The sequence below is a fragment of the Nomascus leucogenys genome, chromosome 7b (assembly GCF_006542625.1).
Source record: "Nomascus leucogenys isolate Asia chromosome 7b, Asia_NLE_v1, whole genome shotgun sequence".
NCBI classification, from domain to species: Eukaryota; Metazoa; Chordata; class Mammalia; order Primates; family Hylobatidae; genus Nomascus; species Nomascus leucogenys.
In genome coordinates this window covers 78,997,837-79,017,990 of record NC_044387.1, presented here as the reverse complement: position 1 = coordinate 79,017,990, position 20,154 = coordinate 78,997,837, and the positions used below count along the sequence as shown (strand labels likewise).

Here is a 20,154-nt window from a genome sequence, read left to right as displayed (position 1 = left end):
CTACTGCTGAAAGAAATCATAGACAACACCAACAAATGGAAACACATCTCATGCTTATGGATGGGTGGAATCAATATTGTGAAAAGGACCATACTGCCAAAAGCAATCTACAAATTCAATGCAATCCCTATCAAATAAACCACCATCATTCTTCACAGAGTTAGAAAAAACAATTCTAAAATTCATATAGAACCAAAAAAGAGCCCACATAGCCAAAAGACTAAGCAAAAAGAACAAATCTGGAGGCATCACACTGTGTGATTTCAAACTATACTATAAGGACATAGTCACCAAAACAGCATGGTATTGGTATAAAATTAGGCACATAGACCAATGGAACAGAATAGAGAACCCAGAAATAAACCCAAATACTTGCAGCCAACTGATCTTTGACAAAGCAAACAAAAACATTAAGTGGGGAAAGGACACCCTTTTCAACAAATGGTGCTGGGATAATTGGCTAGCCACCTGTAGGAGAATGAGATTGGATCCTCATCTCTTACCTTATACAAGAATCAACTCAAGATGGATTAAGGACTTAAACCTAAGATCTGAAACTATAAAAATTCTAGAAGATAACATTGGAAAAACCCTTCTAGACATTGGCTTAGGCAAGGATTTCATGACCAAGAACCCAAAAGCAAATGCAATAAAAAGATAAATAGCTGGGACCTAATTAAACTAAAGAGCTTTTGCATGGCAAAAGGAACAGTCAGCAGAGTAAACAGACAACCCACAGAGTGGAGAAAATCTTCACAATCAATACATCGGACAAAGGACTAATACCTAGAGTCTACAGTGAACTCAAACAAATCAGTAAGAAAAAACCAAACAATCCCCTCAAAAAGTGGGCTAAGGACATAAATAGACAATTCTCAAAAGATACACAAATGGCCAACAAACATAGGAAAATATGCTCAACATCATTAATGATCAGGGAAATGCAAATCAAAACCACGATGCGATACCACATTACTCCTGCAAGAATGGACATAATCAAAAAATAAAAAAAACAGATGTTGGCGTGGATGTGAACAGGGAACACTTCTACACTGCTGGTGGGAATGTAAACTAGTACAGCTGCTATAGAAAATAGTGTGGAGATTCCTTAAAGAACTAAAAGTAGAACTACTATTTGATCCAGCAGTTCTACTACTAGGTATCTACCCAGAGGAAAAAAATTCATTATTTGAAAAAGATCCTTGCACACGCATGTTTATAGCAGCACAATTCACAATTGCAAAATGGTAGAACCAACCCAAAGGCCCATCAATCAAGTGGATAAAGAAACTGTGGTGTACGTATGTGTGTGTGTGTGTGTGTGTGTATATATAGATAGATAGATAGATATACGATGGAATACTATGCAGTCATAAAAAGGAATGAATTAATAGCATTTGCAGTGACCTGGATGAGATTGGAGACTATTACTCTAAGTGAAGTAACTCAGGAATGGAAAACCAAACGTCATATTTTCTCACTGATATGTAGGAGCTATGCTATGAGGATGCAAAGGCATAAGAATGATACATTGGACTTTGGGGATTTGGGGGGAAGAGTGGGAGGGAGGTGAGAGATAAAAGACTACAAATACGGTGCAGTGTATACGGCTTAGGTGATGAGTGCACCAAAATCTCACAAATCACCACTGAAGAACTTACTCATGTAACCAAATACCACCTGTGCCCCAATAATTTACGGAAAAACAATTAAACAATATGTTCCTCCTTCTGTTTGAGAATTAAGCTATATATTTGAGGACATTTCTCCTCATATTCTGAATCAGCATCTTGGTTTTTTGGCAGAACAGTTTATATTGTTGTCCTACCCCAGGACCCAAATTTAACATTTCCAGATCCAAATACCTTATTCTCCTCCCTAAACCATCTCTTCCTTTTCTCTTCCTTAACTCTATTTTACCATCCTCTCACAATCAACATTTCGGTCATATTTGACTTCTTTCATATGTCTCTTTCTCCCCAAACTCAAGAGTTCTGAAGATTTTATCTACAAAGTGCCTCCAGAATCTCTTTTCCACAGCTACTGTACAGCCTTATGCTAGGTCTTCGTCCTCTGACTATTGCAACAGCATACAACTTTTCTTCCCTTCTTTCATTCCTCCCTTTTCTCCTCATCATATATAGTCTCAGCCAGTTTGGTCTTCTTAAAATGCAGTCTTGAATCTATAAGTTTTAAAGAACTCAGTTAACATAATTACTCTTTCAGAGAAACATTGATAAACTGAGAAGACAAATCAGTAGTTACCAATCACTAATCATTTGCACTGGGTGATTTTTTTTATCTGACATGGAGCTGGAGAGTAGTCCTGCATCCAAGAGTCTCAACTGTAAATATCCTTCATAATAATGCCAGCCCACTGGGATATAATGTTAAGATAATGTTGGGATATAAGGGGGACATATGGAATTAGAGCTACAAGATTTGTGTCTCTCTGACCCCAAAGAAATGTGCATTTCTAACCTTCTCAAGAGTAGTTCTTCATGACAATTTTATATTTAACATTGTGAAATAAATAGAAAACCATAAAATTACAATCATACAATACACTGGAGTAAATGGGAGGATCTGGAGGAATCTCCGTGGTGCTTAGTGAAAAATTTTATTACATTTATTTTATATGATATATACTTTTTAGTTGTTACCAATTGAACATGATTAAAATTTACAAATAGAATCTTCCAAGATTTTTAATAAAATACTCATACTTGCTTCCATGAACATAATGTTTTGTTATTAGGTCTTATGTTCTCAATGGCTATAGTAAATTCCTTATTAGTGATTTCAGATGATGATTACTTTGTTTATAGCTACCATCAAATAAATTTTGTTCACATAGTCATGTAATTTAAAAAATTAAAACCATTTTTTTCAGCCATTCAAGTTGCTTGTAACAGCTGAAACTGTATTTAAAGAAGACCCCATTTTCTCCCTCAGAGATGAAACTTTGAAATTATCTTTAATGTTAATAGACTTTGAATCCACATGAAATTTTTTATGTCACAATTGTAAAATAATGACAAGGCTCTAATTGTCAGAATGTAGGTGCAACTTAAGCTAGTTGGAATCAGAAAAGGAACAAGTTAAGCCACAAACCCATATGTGTTACAAATACTGAAGGCAGAGTTTCAGAGCTACTCCTTGGGTGGTGCCTGCCAAAAACAGTCTCCCTGGCCTCCTGCCATTCTTACCTCCTGCTAGTATACTTAGGGCTGCCTACTGAGCTCCTTGGGCATCTGGAACATGCACTCCTTCAGCAGCTCTGTAGGCACCTTGTCCATTATGAATAGCAATTCATGCTGCAGATGGCTACTGGAAGAGATGCCCAGGTGCTAGAGTACCACGCACTGTGATGAGTGCATGGTGGGGAAGCAGCAAGAAATAAATGTAGCCCAGTATGCTCACTGCCTTCAGCCCTGGACAGAAATGCTCATTGCCCAAGGCAGCTGGTCTAGGAGCTCTAACTGCTACCATGCTTCCCTGCAGGCTTGGAGGATGAATATCTCAGCATACCTGAACGCTTTTCCATATACCAGTACAATGGCTTGCTTTGACACAGGAGTTGGAAGGCACTGCTATAGAGCTCTCTCTCATCTAAATAAAACCCTCTCATGGCTGCATGGATTAGGGCATCCTGTCAAGGAATATTTTCTTATGCTGGACTGGATAATTTTGGATCAGTCTCAGGCTTTTCATGCTGAACCTGCAAAAATAAACCTCACTCTCACCTCACTAGAGATGATTCCCTTGATTGAGAATCAACTTCACACCATGGAAGTCATGGTCACTCTCAGGTTCCCTGATACCTTAACCAAACTGATCTTCAGCACATTCACATACGCATCTTATATCTCTTAAACAGGACAACTTGTGTGGTGGATTGTTCGAGTTGACTCATTTAAGTTGGGCACTATATTTCCCAGGATAAGTCGCCCTGTGTGGCTTGTGAAGAACTCAGGTGAGAATCAAAAAGCAAAAGTGAAGTAGTGGCCATTACTCTCTGAAGGTTGTTTTAGTCATATAAGGTAATGAAAAGATGTAGAGGTGCCTAGCGGGTTCCCACTTGCTCTGGTTCTCTTCTGATTTGTATCCAGCTCCTCAACTGTTGGTCCTGTTGACCAACATCAGCCTCTGGGCAGCCTCCAGATGTTTGTGCACTCTCAGATGTGCTAGCTTCACATTAACAACAGCTGCCTATATACCTCCCTATGAACTCCGCTTCCCAGTCCCATTTGCTGCGCTGGACATGGGTTCTTAAATGGACTGCTGAGTGTCTTTTCTGATCCTCCAACTCCCTCTTCTGGATCTTCATTTTCCCAGCTCCTCCTACAATTAAGACTGAACTCCTGTGACAAGTGATTCCACAACAATCATAGGGACTCTGCTCCCTGTCCAAATCCGGTCTCACTCATCTTGTTTCCCATGGACCTCTATTTGTCTAACTTTTTGGACTCCATTCTTTGTCCAACCTGTGCTTTTCACCAGAAATGCTTTTTTCTCTTCATTAATGATAGAAGAATTCGTATCCATCCTTTGAGGATTTACTTCCATTACCAATTCTAAACTCCACCTGGTCATTCCAACTGGAGACAATTTCTCATTTGAATTCTTGCACATTTACACTTTTTATGGGTTTCCTCTCACTGTGTTTTATAGTAAGTCATTTTGTTCTTCCTAATAGAAAGCAAATCTCTTCAAAGACAGAAAGCATGAGTGAAGCCCCTTGTACCCTAAGGCAATACACCCCTGCCCTAACATATTTAGTATTCAACGAATGTTTGTTGACTTGAATTTAAACATACATAAATAAGCTCTTGAGAAAGTTAGTGATTTCGCCTAAGGTTATAAACGGAATTCAGTTAATATATTAAAAATATTTGAGGAAAGACAGGAGTGGTGGCTCATGGCTGTAATCTCAGTACTTTGGGAGGCTGAAGTGGGAGGATCATTTGAGCTCAGGAGTTGGAGATTACAGTGAGCTATGATGGCGCCACTGCACTCCAGCCTGGGTGACAGAATGAGACCTTCTCTCAAAAATAAATAAAAATTAAAAGTATTTGAGGTCAATTTCGTATTCTTGAACAGGCAAGGATCAATAAAATAATAAATGAACATATGTTCTCAATGTGCCAAACTAAGATTTTTATAATGTAGTTCAGAGAATGCTGAGTGGAACGTTTATTTTCCTTTCTTCAAAAACAATGCCAAAATAATTTTGTAATTAAGCTCATGGTCACTGAAACTCAAATGATTTTCAAGCTGTTGTCGTTAAACCAGGTGTATTAGTCCGTTTTCACACTGCTGATAAAGACATACCCGAAACTGGGAACAAAAAAAGGTTTAACTGGACTTACAGTTCCACACGGCTGGGGAAGCCTCAGAATCATGGCGGGAAGTGAAAGGCTCTTCTTACACAGCGGTGGCAAGAGAAAATGAGGAAGAAACAAAAGCGCCTGATAAACCTATCAGATCTCGTGAGACCTATTCACTATCACGAGAATAGCACGGGAGAGACTGGGCCCCATGATTCAATCACCTCCACCTGGGTCCCTCCCACAACATGTGGGAATTCTAGAAGATACAACTCAAGTTGAGATTTTCGTGGGGATACAGCCAAACCATATCACCAGGTAACTCATCTATATTTTTCTGCAAGTGAAATTTTACACGAAATTCGAATACCTTTAAAATAGAAAAAAGTAGTGCAGACGAGGTAGGTGCAGAGGCCAAACCTGTCCTTTACTTCCTTTTCCCCCACCAAACCATGGCCTGTTACGCACCTCTGGTGAGGTGATCTAACGGGATGATTAGCTTCTTGGTACAAAACTCTTTTGGTTTTTTTTCTTTTTTTTTTTGAGACGGAGTCTCGCTCTGTTGCGCATGCTGGAGTGCAGTGGCGCGATCTTGGCTCACTGTAAGCTCCGCCTCCCGCGTTCACGCCGTTCTGCTGCCTCAGCCTCCGGAGTAGCTGGGACTACAAGGCGCCCGCCACCACGCCCGGGTAATTTCTTTTTTTTTTTTTGTATTTTCAGTAGAGACGGGGTTTCACCGTGTTATCCAGGATGATCTCCATCTCCTGACCTCGTGATCTGCCCGCCTCGGCCTGCCAAAGTGCTGGTATTACAGGCGTGAGCCACCGCGCCCGGCGGGTTTATTATTTTTCTATTGTATTTTCCAGTATCCCTTTTCCTCGTTCTCCGAATACCCTAATTCTCCTGAGCTGTCTCCTCCAATTAAGTTTCCTTTGTTTAGGGTTTTTTTACTTATCTATATGAAATCTTTTACTTATTTATGATTGTGTTTCAGGACCTCCTGAAATACAATTTAAAAATTTCCACAACAGCATTTTTATTTCTGAGGATTAAATCTTGTTGTGTAAAGACGTATGTTAGACATGCAGAACCTCAGGCCCCATCCGGGACCTACTGAATTGGAATCTGCCTTTTAGGAAGATTCGTAGGTGATTCTTCTATACACTGAAGTTTGAGAATCACTGCTTTAGAGGATTTGGGGGATATTAGGATAGAAAAAGGGAGACTGTGAATTTATATATGGTAGGCTTGGGAAATAATATTGAATAAATTATATATGTAAGGAAAAGTTGTGCTGGATGCTCCTTTCCTGTATGATTCTGGGTTAGAGTTGGGCACAGGAGAAATATATGTGACATTTGGAGGGCAGAGGAGGCAGCAGGCAATGGCACTCAGAAGGTTCATTGTAGGGTTCTATGTATATGGCCAATGATCTGCTGATTTGTTTCTTTGGGGCGCGCAGCAGCAAGACCTGTAGCTTCATCTGCATCAGTGTCTGCATCTGTGTCAGATTTTGCTGGGTCCCCTCCTCCAGCTTCTCCAAGTCCAGGGTCAGGCACCTGCACAGCCCCACAGTGAAAGGAACCAGATTCCTGTAGGTCACCACTGTTGCAGTGAGGACAGGGATATTCCTGCATGTTTCTGTTTGTCCTCTTGGGTTTCAGTTTGTTTTTGTGAGTTCCTGTTGGCCTTTGTGGATTCTAGTTTTTCCTTGATTTCTCCAGCTTTGTAGACAAATTTATTTTCCTATCTCTTGGCCTACCTGACCTGTAGCAACTTCAGACTCACTGCCAGGTGCAGAGGTAAGAGCCTTGCAGAAAGACCTCTCCATCAGCTCTTGCCTGAGGTTCCTGGTTTGTGACTTTTTTTTTTTCTTCTGATTCTCTAAAATGCTTTCTTCTGGAGTTTTATTTCCCCAGCTTCTCAAACAATTTTAAAGTTTAAACTTTTTAATAAACACCTTCTTCTATGTCCATCTTTGTGATCTTCCTTCTCTGATTAAGCTCTAATGGATACACTTACTGATTCTGCTAATGATTTCCCACCTTCTTCTTTCAGGTGTGGCTGATTGCACATTACCTTATTGATATGATTTGGCTGTGTTACCACCCAGTCTCATCTCAAATTTAAATCCCCGCGTGTGAGCGGAGGTGCCTTGTGGGAGGTGATTGGATCATGGAGGCGTATTTTCCCCATGTTGTTCTCTGTCTCAGCTAAAGTGCTTCCTTATGCCTTAAAAAGGAGACTTACTTTTTCTAAAAGAACTGTCAAAGTTTGATATGCTAAAAATAGTTTTTATTTTTTGGTTTCTTGACGAGGCACACAGGATAGCCAAGATGCTACTTACTGCCTTTCTTTAGTAAATTTCATATAGATAAGTAGAAAACCCTAAGCAAGGAGAACTGAATCAGAGGTGGGAGCTCAGAAGAAGTAGGTTATTAGGAGAAAGAGGAAAAGGGATATTGGAAAATATTATAGGATAGTAATAAACCAAAAGAATTTCACACCAAGAAACTAATCATCCCATTGGATCAGCCTCTCATATTTTCCTATAGCTACATTTTTTGGTTAACCTTTCAAATTAACCAAATGTGAGTTTAACATCTTCGGAAGACACAAATTCATTTTTTCCTCTTTTAGTTAATGTCAAATTTGGCCAGAAAAATGAGGCCATTCTTACTCCTTCATATGAAATATTCTGTTTTATATCTTAGGAGTCTTCTTGTACCTGAAAGTGAGTTATATGGTTGAAAAAAAAATAGCTTCCCTTCTTCATAATGTTGTCTATTTAATCTGCAGCCCACTATTAATGGCCTCTGGAATTCATTCATCTTTTCCAAATTTTCTTTTCTATCCTTGACTAGAGTATTAAGAAACCCATGTCTTCAGCTGGGCGTGGTGGCTCATGCCTGTAATCCTAGCACTTTGGGAGGCCAAGTGGGGTGGATTGCCTGAGCTCAGGAGTTCGAGACCAGCCTGGGCAACACGGTGAAACCCTGTCTCTACTAAAATACAAAAAATTAGCCAGGTGTGGCAGCGTGCACCTGTAATCCCAGCTACTCGGGAGGCTGAGACAAGAGAATTATTTGAACCCAGGAGGTGGAGGTTGCAGTGAGCAAAGATCGTGCCATTGCACTCCAGCCTGAGTGACAGAGCGAGACTCCATCTCAAAAACGAACAGAAACAAAACAAAACCCATGTCTTCAGGTGTAAGCTTATTTTATTTTAGTTTTTAGAATAAGTCCTAACTTTTTTTGCACTAGCCTTGTCTATTTCAGGCAAGTGCCCTGGGAATCATACTGTTAATATTTTCCAGATTTTTATACTGGAGTCATACAGAATGTATGAATCTCACTACTTTCAATCAAGGCAACATTGCTGGTATTACTAGAAGACTTGTTGGTATACCGTGTCCCTCTGCTGGAATGAGGGCTCCATGAAGGGAGAGACTTTGGGTTGTTCACCGTTGTATCCTCAGTGCCCAGACAGTTCATGGCACACAGCAGGTGTTCAGTCAAGATTTCCCCTTTTTTGCCACACATGCTTTTAAACACATAGCCTTAAAACAATTGCTCACAGCTTATTGAAGGGAATCAGGAGATGCTTTGTGGAGGGTTTAATGTTAGATCACCCTTGTATCAGGTGTTGCTTTTTTTTTTGAGAAGGAGTCTCGCTCTTTCACCCAGGCTGGAGTGCAGTGGCGCGATCTCGGCTCACTGCAGGCTCCGCCCCCCAGGGTTCACGCCATTCTCCTGCCTCAGCCTCCCGCGTAGCTGGGACTACAGGCGCCCGCCACCTCGCCCGGCTAATTTTTTGTATTTTTAGTAGAGACGGGGTTTCACAGTGTTAGCCAGGATGGTCCCGATCTCCTGACCTCGTGATCCGCCCGCCTCGGCCTCCCGAAGTGCTGGGATTACAGGCGTGAGCCACCGCGCCCGGCCCAGATGTTGCTTCTTAACCTGATTTGTGTGACTCAGTGCAGTGCTCTTAATGTATCTGTTGCCTGAATTATGACTGTGTTTGCATTTTTCCCTGTGGTAAGCTGAATAGTGCCCCTAGCCCAGATGTCCATATCCTAACTTGTGGAACCTGTGAATGTTACCTTATATGACAGAAGGACTTTGCAGATAGGGTTAAATTGTGATTCTCGAGATGGGAAGATTTGCCTCAATTATACAGGTGGGGCTGATGTAATTACAGGGACCTTTGTAAGAGCGAGGCAGGAGATCACAGTGAGTAGCAGGAAATGTGGCTATGAAAGTGAGAGGTTGGAGTGATGCAGCCACAAGCTAAGGAAGGCTGATAGCATTTGGAAACTGGAAGAGGCACAGAATGGAATTTTCTCCTGGAGCCTCTAGAAGGAACCAGCCCTGCCAACACTTTGATTTTAATCGTCTGAGACTCCATTTGGAATTCTGACCTCTAGAACTGTAAGATAATAAATTTGTGTTCTTTTAAGCCACTGAGTTTGTGGTGTGCTCTTACAACAGCAACACAAAAATGAATACATTGACAATGTTTCTCATTTGTGGCAAATGGCTTCTTTATTTTGGGGTGATCTTTAAAATTTTTTGCCATTATTTAGCTGTCTTTGAATTTGAATGTGAAATAGAATTTTGTCAAGTTAACAATGCATTATTGATTTTGCTTCTATCATCTTTGTACATTATTTTGAGATTCTTTAAAGTTTGATGAAGGTAATTTCACAAAAAACTGAATCTAGTTTACTTAGAAAACTTAGAATATGTTAGGTAATTTTTAAATTTAGGGACACATCTTTTTATATGTTTATAAGTCACTTCCATAATGACTTTTCATTCATTACCTCATTTATTCCTCACAGCAACCCTTCAAAAGTAGTGTTAACCTTCTCTCATTTTGCAGATGAAGAAAGTAGTTTAGAGAGTGTAATTTATTTTGCTCAGGGTCATCCAATTAGTAGATAAAAGAGAAGATTTTTGACTTCAAATCTGCCTCTGAAAGATAGGAACTTGTTGCATTATTTTATTCTTAGCCCATTGGTAAAAAATATCTTAAATTAGTAAGGTGAGCTTTGCCTATGTTGTCTTTTGTTTGAGAAACTAGAAAGTATTGGCAATTAGAATCTGCATTCTCTCTGTTAGGGGAGAGTGGACAGTCTCTGAACTGGGACCCTCACGTGCGTGTGTTTGTTGAGGTTTGGATTGTATCTACTGGTCTGAGTTAGATTCAAGGATGTCAGTAGAGTGTGGCAATAGTCAGCAATTCACATTCATGGAGCAGCCAAGTCAGATTAGACAGTTGATAAGGAACAAGGGAGTTAAGCCATAAGAATAAATATTTACCCATTAGACCAGCAAATAAATACATCAATGCCTTGATGACAACTCTGTGAATAAAATGGACAGCATAAATTGATAGACTTTTTAGAGGCCAAGGTGGAGGGGGTATATCAAAATGTAAAATGTGCATGCAATTTGATCTAACAATTTTACTGCTAGGATTCTTTCCCAAGTCTTGCAGTACCAGAGCAACATATAGTCTAAAGCTATTTTTTCCCCATGCCTGAGGCAAATCCTATCTGAGTACTCTACCTCAGCGGTTCCCAACCTTTTTGGTACCAGGGACTGGTTACATGTAAAACAGTTTTTCCATGGACTGGGGTCGGGGGTGGTTTAGGATAATTTAAGCGCATTACATTTATTGTGCACTTTATTTCTATATTAATTGTAATATATAATGAAATAATTATACAACTCACCATAATGTAGAATCAGTGGGAGCCCTGAACTTGTTTTCCTGCAACTAGACAGTTCCATCTGTGGGTGATGGGAAACAGTGATAGATCCTCAGGCATTAGATTCTCATAAGGAACATGCAACCTAGAACCCTCGCTTGCACAGTTCACAATAGGGTTCACACTCCTATGAGAATCTAATGTTGCAGCAGATCTGAAAGGAGGTGGAGCTCAGGCGGTAATGCTTGCTCACCTGCCACTCACCTCCTGCTGTTCGGCCTGTTTCCTGACACACCACGGATTGGTACTGGTCTGTGGCCCAGGTTTGGGGGCCCCTGCTCAACCTGCTGCCCCATGGATTATGAAATTTCCAAATCTGGCTGGCTGGAGCAGGTACTATTCCAGGCCCTGTGAGAGTGTTGGGTGCTGTTCCCTCTACTTCTTTCTGATGGCTCTTTCTCTGGACTTAGATTGTTTATTTATATGTACTCTTTGATCTGCTGAATACTTGAGCCTCTGCAGGTTCCCAGGTTTATGTCTCTGGGAAGTTCTCTTTGCTGCAGTTATCTGTGCTGCCAGTTGTAGCCTTGTTAGTCTTCCTGGAGTCTCAGTTGCATTTCCTCAACTCAGGAAGATGGTTGGGTTTTGCTGAGTTTCCCCTGCCTGCATCAGGAATTCTCCTGAGCAATAAGTTGGGACAACCATAGAGCTCACCTGTCTCAGATGAGACTTTAGACTTAGACTTTTGGGTTAATGCTGGAATGAGTAAAGACTTTGGGGGACTGTTGGAAGGGTATGATTGTGTTTTGAAATGTGAGGACATGTGATTTGGGAGGGGCCAGGGCAGACATATGGTTTGGCTGTGTCCCCACCCAAATATCATCTTGAATTGTAGTTCCCATAATCCCCACATGTCATGGGACGGACCAAGTGGAGATAATTGAATCACGAGGGCAGTTTCCCCCATCCTGTTCTCATGATAGGGAGTTAGTTCTTATGAGATCTGATGGTTTTATAAGAGGCTTCCCCTTTTGCTGGACACTCATTCTTCTCCTTGCTGCCACCATGTGAAGAAGGATGTGTTTGCTTCCCCTTCTGCCATGATTATAAATTTTCTGAGGCCTCCCCAGCCATGCTGAACTATGAATTAATTAAACCTCTTTTCTTAGTGAAGTACTCAGTCTTGGACATTTCTTTAGAGCAGCATGAGAACAGACTAATGCAAGGACCCTCTGTACAATTTTCCATAAAATTTACATCCCCACCAACAGTACAAGAATTCCCTCTTCTCCACACTCCTGACTCTTTAGCAGTTGAAATAATCATTCCTGCTCATGCCTGTCTCACAAATGTCTCATCTCCATGTGAATACACCTGCTTACTACCTCTCAGTGCTTTTTCAGTCCATCTTTTTGAATCTCCGAACAAGCCCAAATTCCTGGACTAGTCAAGCATATAATATTTTATTTTAATGTCCCCACTTTGCCAATGTTCTAGCAAGGTTCATTTAAATTTCAGCAAGAATTCATGTGAGACATAAGCAGGATGCATGTCCAGCTGGTTTTTAAAGATAATTTCTGATTTTTTTTCTCTTCGAAAATTCCTGACTTCTATTTTATCCTCTGAAGATAGAATTTTCTATTTAAAATATCAGTTTGTGCAGCTGTTGTGTGACTTTAAGTCAAACCTAGTTTCTGTCTTTTACTGTCACTGTAATATACTGCAAAAATTATATTGCTTTTTTAGAGTTTTCGAAGTTTATTTCAGATTTGTCACTTTTTCCTTTGTCGTGGGTTAATGAAGCTGCTTTCTGTTTGGTTTGTGGATTTTATTTAAGAGTATAATAGACAAATTTAAGCAAATTTCTTAAATTAGTTATTGATCTGAGACATTAAAAAGATATTGTTAATTTATAATCTTTTTTGATCTTTTTCCAAAATAAGTGCTGATCTCCCAAAGACATCAAAAACTGCAATTGTGTGTAAATAAATCTAGTCAGGAATTAATCTTGGCAGGGTATAGTCAGATTTCTATTTGAAAGGCTTCCATTTATTTCCACATGACAGACCTATATCTAGTGAACTTTGATCAAATGTTTGAGGTGAAGTGAATCGAAGGACACCCTCATCAGACAAGCATTTTTTTTTTTTTTTTTTTTTAACCTTCCTTATGACACCTGATAGTTGCATGTAAATCTCCCTTAAGGGATGACGTGTATCTGAAAACTCCCACTGGATGTCTAAGCCCAATCATGGTAGTCAAAACTTCTTGGAATGATACATTGAAGACCAATAAAACTATCTCTTATGAGCAAATGCTGTTTGGAATGGAGTTCCAACGTTTTGTTTCTGAAGAAGCACACTTTATTTTCATTCTGGTTCTTACAATCTGCTCCCCAGAGAATTTCTTGTAATTTTAGCTCACTGTCTACCAGAAAGCAACTTGACCAGTGATGAGGAAAAAAAATTCTGCCGAAGTCTTTATCATTTTTAGGTAGAAATTATTTGTTGACTGTTGTCGCCAAATTTATGAGTTTGATTTTTCCAAGTAATTAATACTAGATACAAATAATATAGTTTCTCACAAGAAGTATTTACATAGTTAAAGAAATACATTTCAATATGGTTCCTTAGTGAGAGTTTTATAGTGAGACAGTATCGCTTCTAGAGCTGGGTCACTGGAGCCCCTGCCCTGTGTACCCTGCCTTCTAGTTGCCACCCTGAACTCCAGTTCCTCACTGGGCCAGGGCACCCACACACCAGCAGCTTCTGTTCTCCTCTCTCCCTCACCCACTTCTACATGCTGTCCCGGTTCTCCAGGACCACAGAAGTCCCTGTGCAAATGAATGGGCCTGCTTTTAGGTCTCAAGGCATCCTCCCCAGATGGATCACCCAAAGTCCACCTGAGCTCCTGTTGTTTACCCCTGTGGCTACAGGGCCCAGCAGCACTTTTGGGGGTATGTGATCAGGACATACAGATACAGACTGGCTTCCCCACAGAGGTGTACTGAGGCCCTTCGTGGTACCAGGTGGATCTGGGTGGTGGTAGGTGGGGACTGTGGAAAGGTGTGATCCCTTTTCTCACCCATCACAAGGGGCATAGCTGACACCCTTATAACAAAAGACAGGTTAACAAGACAAAAGCATAAAGATTTATTTAGTCAAAGTTTTGCATGACACAGGAGCCTTCAGATATGAAGATTCAAAGACCCAGGGAAAACTGCCTATTTTTATGCTTAAGTTTGATGAAAAATGGACAGCCATATGGAAATGAGGTTGGATAAAAGTGTATGATTGAGTGGTAATTGACTGAGTGAGTGGGGAGACCCAGCAAGGCCTCTCTGTTCAGAGTCTTCTTGGCTTCTCTGTGTAGCATTCCTTCCTCCTGGGGCATAACCCCTCTGAAATGAGGGTCTTCAAGGGAGAAGGAGAGAGTGATCTTTCTAGGCTTTATGGTTTTCTTTGGGGAAGAGAGGTTCTACTTCTATGGGCTGCCTTGGGGAAGAGGAATTGTTTTCTGTGCTTGCTTAGAGGGAGAAGAAGGGGCAAGAAACAGGAAGATGGGAGAAGGTCAGAAAGACCTTGCTTCAGAGGCCTTCCAGTTTCCTTCGGTTCAAAGTACTCAGCATGCCACGGTGCCAAGTTTAACGGTATCGTGTTTTGAGCCCTGACAGCTGTATGGGCCTAGGTACCACAGTTTGTATTCTTTCTGGGCTGCAAATGATGGGGGAAGGACTTGGATGGATGGGAAAGGAAGATGTCAGGAGAAATGGAAGCACATGTGGTTTTCTCCCAACAAGTTTAAATATAGCATATAAAAGGAGCGAATAGCATTGAGTTAAAAAAAAATGTCCAATGGGAAGATGACAATCAATTGTCAAGGACAAGGGGTCCTTAAATTATATGTACTGGGTTGCACTGCTCTCTCCTTTTTTTTTCTGTGCTCCTCTGCCTGGGCCTTGGAGATCCTGCCTAGAAATGTTCTTGTCTACCACCTTCTAGCCGGGGTGAGGAAGAGCAGGAGGCAGTCTGAAGAGCCATTCCTGGGTGCAGGTCACCGTCCAACTGGAGCAGACATGAAATAGGCCATTAGTGGTATTAGAAAGCATCACAGAATTTGCTAAAGGCAGTCAAGGGTTCCATGTCCCTCAAATGAGAGAGAACAAATAAGGCTTTATAAGTGCAGGTGCTCATTTCAATTTTCCTGTTGGAAATCAAGGTGGAAGCCTTTCTGTGGTAACAGGGACTGGACTTACTCTTCTGCCTGAACAAAAAAACTGAACAAAATATGTGAAACAATGGTTTACCAAGACATGGGACATCAGGTAATAAAAGACAAGAATTCCTGGGAGAGGAGAAACAAATGAGGTGAGGCCTAGGATTGCCCCAGTTTCCTCCCAGGAGAGAGTTTCCAGGCCATGCTGGAGGGAAGCGGAACCCAGGAGGAGGAGGTTGGTGGTATCCCTGAGTTGAGGAGACAGAACCAGAAATTGGGTAGGCTACGGTGGCAAAGTACCCAGGGGGAGAGGGCTCCAGAGAACTTCAGAGCTCTGCAGCGGGTCCTCTAGAGTCTTCATCTGAGCATAGGTCAGTGTTTTTGTGGGGGGAAATTATCTGAGGTCAAGGTGGAAAAACACTCAAAAGGTTTACAAGGACCAAACCCCGAATGGTCTAGCACACTAAAAGACAGATGCTCTCAGACTGAATAAAAAACCAATGTAGTTGGGATGTAAAATTGTACCTTGACAAAGCAAAGTTTACTGTTAAAGATTATTTAAATTAATTTAATACAATCAATTATTACATTTAAATTAGATAAAAAATTAGTTTAAATCTGCAATGAAAATGATATATGACCATCTGGAAGACTTATATACTTTCATAAAATTTGTAGCCAAATTAAAATATATTTGTTTCAATCATTTCTATTTTGACAAAACTAATTACACATGAGCATTAAACATTTAAAAACATTTTTTCAACTCATTCAAAATCATGGATGAATACACTGCAAAAAATTCTCCATATCATGTAATGTCATGGAGCTTACTATAGTGTGGGGGTAACTTTTACTTGTAAAGGGCCTACTGAGTTTTCAGTAGGGTCTGAATTAAATGGTTTGTTAAATTTTTCTTCAGTCATCTAGAGCCTATGCTTATTCTTCTGGACGAATGTGAGTTCATTTGTTGAATTTAATACTCAGATAGGCCAGGGCGTTTAACATTAGTTGAGAGTTTGCCATAAGCCAGCCACTTTTCTAACATTCTTGTAACAACCCAGTGAGACGGATATTGCCATTATTTTCTCATTTTTACAAATGCAGAAACTGAAGTCCAGTGAAGTTAAAGAATAAATTCGTCACTGATAAATGGCCCAGCATGAATTTTATATATTCTGATAAAAAGCCAGTTTGTCTACCACATTATATCATGCCAGTATGGTGGTTTTACTTCAATCTTCCATGGTCATGAGGAAAGTATGAACTTTTGTTTGAATTGAAACAGTAGAGTAAGTGAATTCTGAAGTAATCTCTTTAGAGCAGGATTCCTTCCTGCCCTCTTAGCCGAGTGCTGAGTTGGAAGATGTTTTGCTGGATCAGCACTAGATTCATAAGTGCCTCAGTAAGGGAGCCAACCAAACCGATCGTTACTTTTTATTCAGATCTGCATGAATTACTCCAGAATTATTTTCTTCCCCATTTTTAATAGATTTCTAAATGTCCATTCAAAGTTATATATCTTTATTTCTGTAACAATGCACACATTTATTTCAACATACTCAAAAACTTTCACTGATAATAAAAGCATGTAGAGTGCTACTTTAGCTTGGGCCTCTGTAATAAAATATCTTAGGGCCAGGCAAGGTGGCTCACGCCTGTAATCCCAGCACTATGGGAGGCCGAGATGGGTGGGTCGCTTGAGCTCAGGAGTTCAATACCAGCTTGGCCAACATGGTGAAATCCCATCTCTACAAAAAGTACAAAAATTAGACGAGCATGGTGGCATGCACCTGTAGTCCCAGCTACTTGGGAGGCTATGGTAGGAGGATCCTTGAGTGAGACTCTGTCACACACACACACACACACACACACACACACACACACACACACTCTCTCTCTCTCTCTCTCTCTCTCTCTCTCTCTCTCTTAGACTAGCTGTCCAAAACAATGGAAATTCATTTTCTTACAGTTCTGGAGGCTAAAAGTCCAAGATCAAAATGCCTATGGTTTGTGATGAGGGCTCTCTTCCTGCCTGTAGATGCCACCTTCTTGCTGTGTTCTTATATGGCGGGCATAGGGTAAACGGGGATGGGGTGGAGAGCAAGCTCTCTGGGGCTCTTATGAGGGTACCAATGCCATCAGGAGAGTGGCATTCTCATGGCCTCATGTAAACCTAAGTATCTTCCAAGGATCCCATCTCCAAATACAATTATATTGGTCTTTAAGGCTTCAACATGAATTTTGAGTGAACAGTGTCTACATTACTTTCTCAGAATTGCCTTCTCATATGAAATATCTTAATTAAATAACTTTTGCCATTTCAATAAAGAATTCCAAAATTAAGATAAATTTATTTTTACTTACATTTTGAAAAAGATATTTTTGCTGCCCAATTTTTATTTCAGTGAAAATATTTCCTTTTATTCTACTGCTGTTACAAATACTGGGTTAGAGAGAAATCATTTAGACATAAGTTGCCTTTCTTTGTATTAAACTTGTTTTATGTTAAGTTTTGTGCTCTGAATATCACGTGGTAATGTGACTTTAATAAAAACATATTACACCAAAGATAATGCAATGCCTGAAAAATAAATCACACTGGGAGTACCATCTAGCAATGGAGTCCAGTGACATCTAGAGCATGGACAGTGTGTGCAGTAAATGGTCAAATTACAGATTACAAGTGAGTTGGGCAAATATTTCCATAAATGTCTCTTCTCCTCCTCATAACACCTTTATGGTTTCTAATTCTATCAGAATGTAATATGAAAGTTAATGATGGTGTCTGTTTAAGCACATGTAAGTCCTGCAGGTGCATAATCACATATTACCCTCATAGCCACCCAGGAGCCACCATTGTAGGGATGATTACACAGGGGCACAGGAATTCTGCAATGTGCTCGACTTCACAGTTAATACGCAGTTGGGATGGACTGTCAGCTCAGGTGCTTGACTCTGAAGCTCACACTTTTTACTGCTATATTAGAATCGATTCATTCAGATATAAATATTATTCAGGGGCAATCCTCAGATATGCAGGTAGAACATGACCTGCATTGGGCCCCCTGTCATGTGAATCAATGACCTTCATTCTTAGCTATTGGCTGACTCCATCCCAACAGTCTGGACAAAGCAGCCCAAGTATTCTGTCACTGTGAGAAACTGGTTGGTTACACTGTTTCTCCATTCAGATGAATTAGAGCTGTTGACCCCTAAGGTTAGCTGCAAATAGCAAATTGGCAACCGTAAAATATCGAGTGTCAAAAGGCAAATGGTTTAACTTATTCTGACTTGGAAACTGCTCTGGAACATAGCTCTAAATGACTAAAAATCTTTACTATGGTTGGATGGAAATGTTAAGGCATAAATTTAAGGCTGCTTCTAATAATCATTGCATATGTAAGAGAAAGTGGAGTTTGATTTTTCTTGCTGTCTCAGAATTGTGGCTAAAACCCAAAGCTGAGGACACAAGGCACTAAGTATTCCTAAGCCACTAATAGTTGCCAGTGCATGATGAGTGGCATTTATCCCTACTACTACCACTAGTTACCATCTACCCCTGTCCCCTGATTTCCTCCTGCACCCCAGGAACTTGGAGGAACAACTTTCACAGTTTGTGGTTGGAGGTCCTCTCTCCTCTGTCTATCCTTGGAGAAGGTGACAGTGGTGCTTTTCCATTCATGGAGCCAAGTGAGTCAGCTTTGATAAAATACTCATGAAGGTTGGGGGTGTCTTGAAAAAGAGGAGACTGACACCCTTTCCCTTTAAGTACTTACTTAGCTGCAGAATCTGGAGACTTAAAAAAAATTGTCAGCTTTTTTTAAACCTGAGATAGTTAAGTCTCTATAGAGACTGTCAAAAATTGCCTATGCCAACTATATTTCAAGTCATGATGATGGGGTATTGGGAAAAGTTTTTAATTAGCAGTAATCGCACCTCAAATAAACCTCATTGGCTGTGAGACTGTCATGGTGCAAAGCTAGAATCTGGAGACTTCTGTTGCTATATGTATGACATGCTTTTGTTTTCAGCTCTCCTACCTCATAATAGAAAAGAAGAGGGAAATGCTGGCCCATGTTTCCTGATTTTGAAGATGTGTTCATGGCAAGGTTGAAGGAGAAAAGGTGTTAAATGGAGGAGCCCTTGGAGACTGAGAGGATATTGGACACGTAGGTCTAGTGTGGAACTTCACAAGTACACCCCTTATGTAGAGGCTGACACATCAGGGGAGGCCATCACAACCAGATGGAGGCAGCTTAAACTACAAGAAGATTAGAGGCCTTTCCCAACTCTATGTCTTCCCATGGAGACAATCACATGAGGAGAGTTTTGTTGCGTCAGCCCCATCATCATCTTGTCCCCAAATCCATAGTAGCAAATGTCCCTGTACATTTATCCAGAGGAGAGAAAATTTGTATATAAAAGAGACATCTGCACCTCCATGTTTATTGCAGCACCACTCACAATAGCCCAGATATGGAGTCAACCTAAGTGTCCATCAATAGAAGAACCACATGACGCACCATGGAATACTATTCAGCTGCAAAAAGAATGAAATCCTGTCATTCACAGCAACATGCGTAGAACTGGGGGATATTATGCTAAGTGAAATAAGCCAGGAATAGAAAGTTAAACTCCAGTATGTTCTCACTTACATGGGGAAGCTAAAAATTAGTTGAACTCTTAGAGGTAAAAACTATAGCAGAGGATACTAGAGACTGGGAAGGACAGAGGGACATGGGCAAGGGAAAGATTTGTTGAATACAAAATTAAAGGTAGATGGAGAATAAGTTCTAGTGTTCTATACAAAGCACTATAGGATGACTATAGTTAACAATAATATAGTTTTAGACAGCCAGAAGGAGGATATTGAATGTTCCCAGAAATGAT

General features: G+C 40.4%; 1 non-coding gene across 1 annotated transcript; it reads right to left on the bottom strand.

Annotated features, from left to right (window-relative positions):
- Positions 1-19,104: 19,104 nt before the first annotated feature.
- On the bottom strand, positions 19,105-19,245 carry LOC115836214. The gene has a single exon (XR_004031183.1). It is a non-coding gene; the product is annotated as a U4 spliceosomal RNA (small nuclear RNA).
- Between the last annotated feature and the right edge of the window lie 909 nt (positions 19,246-20,154).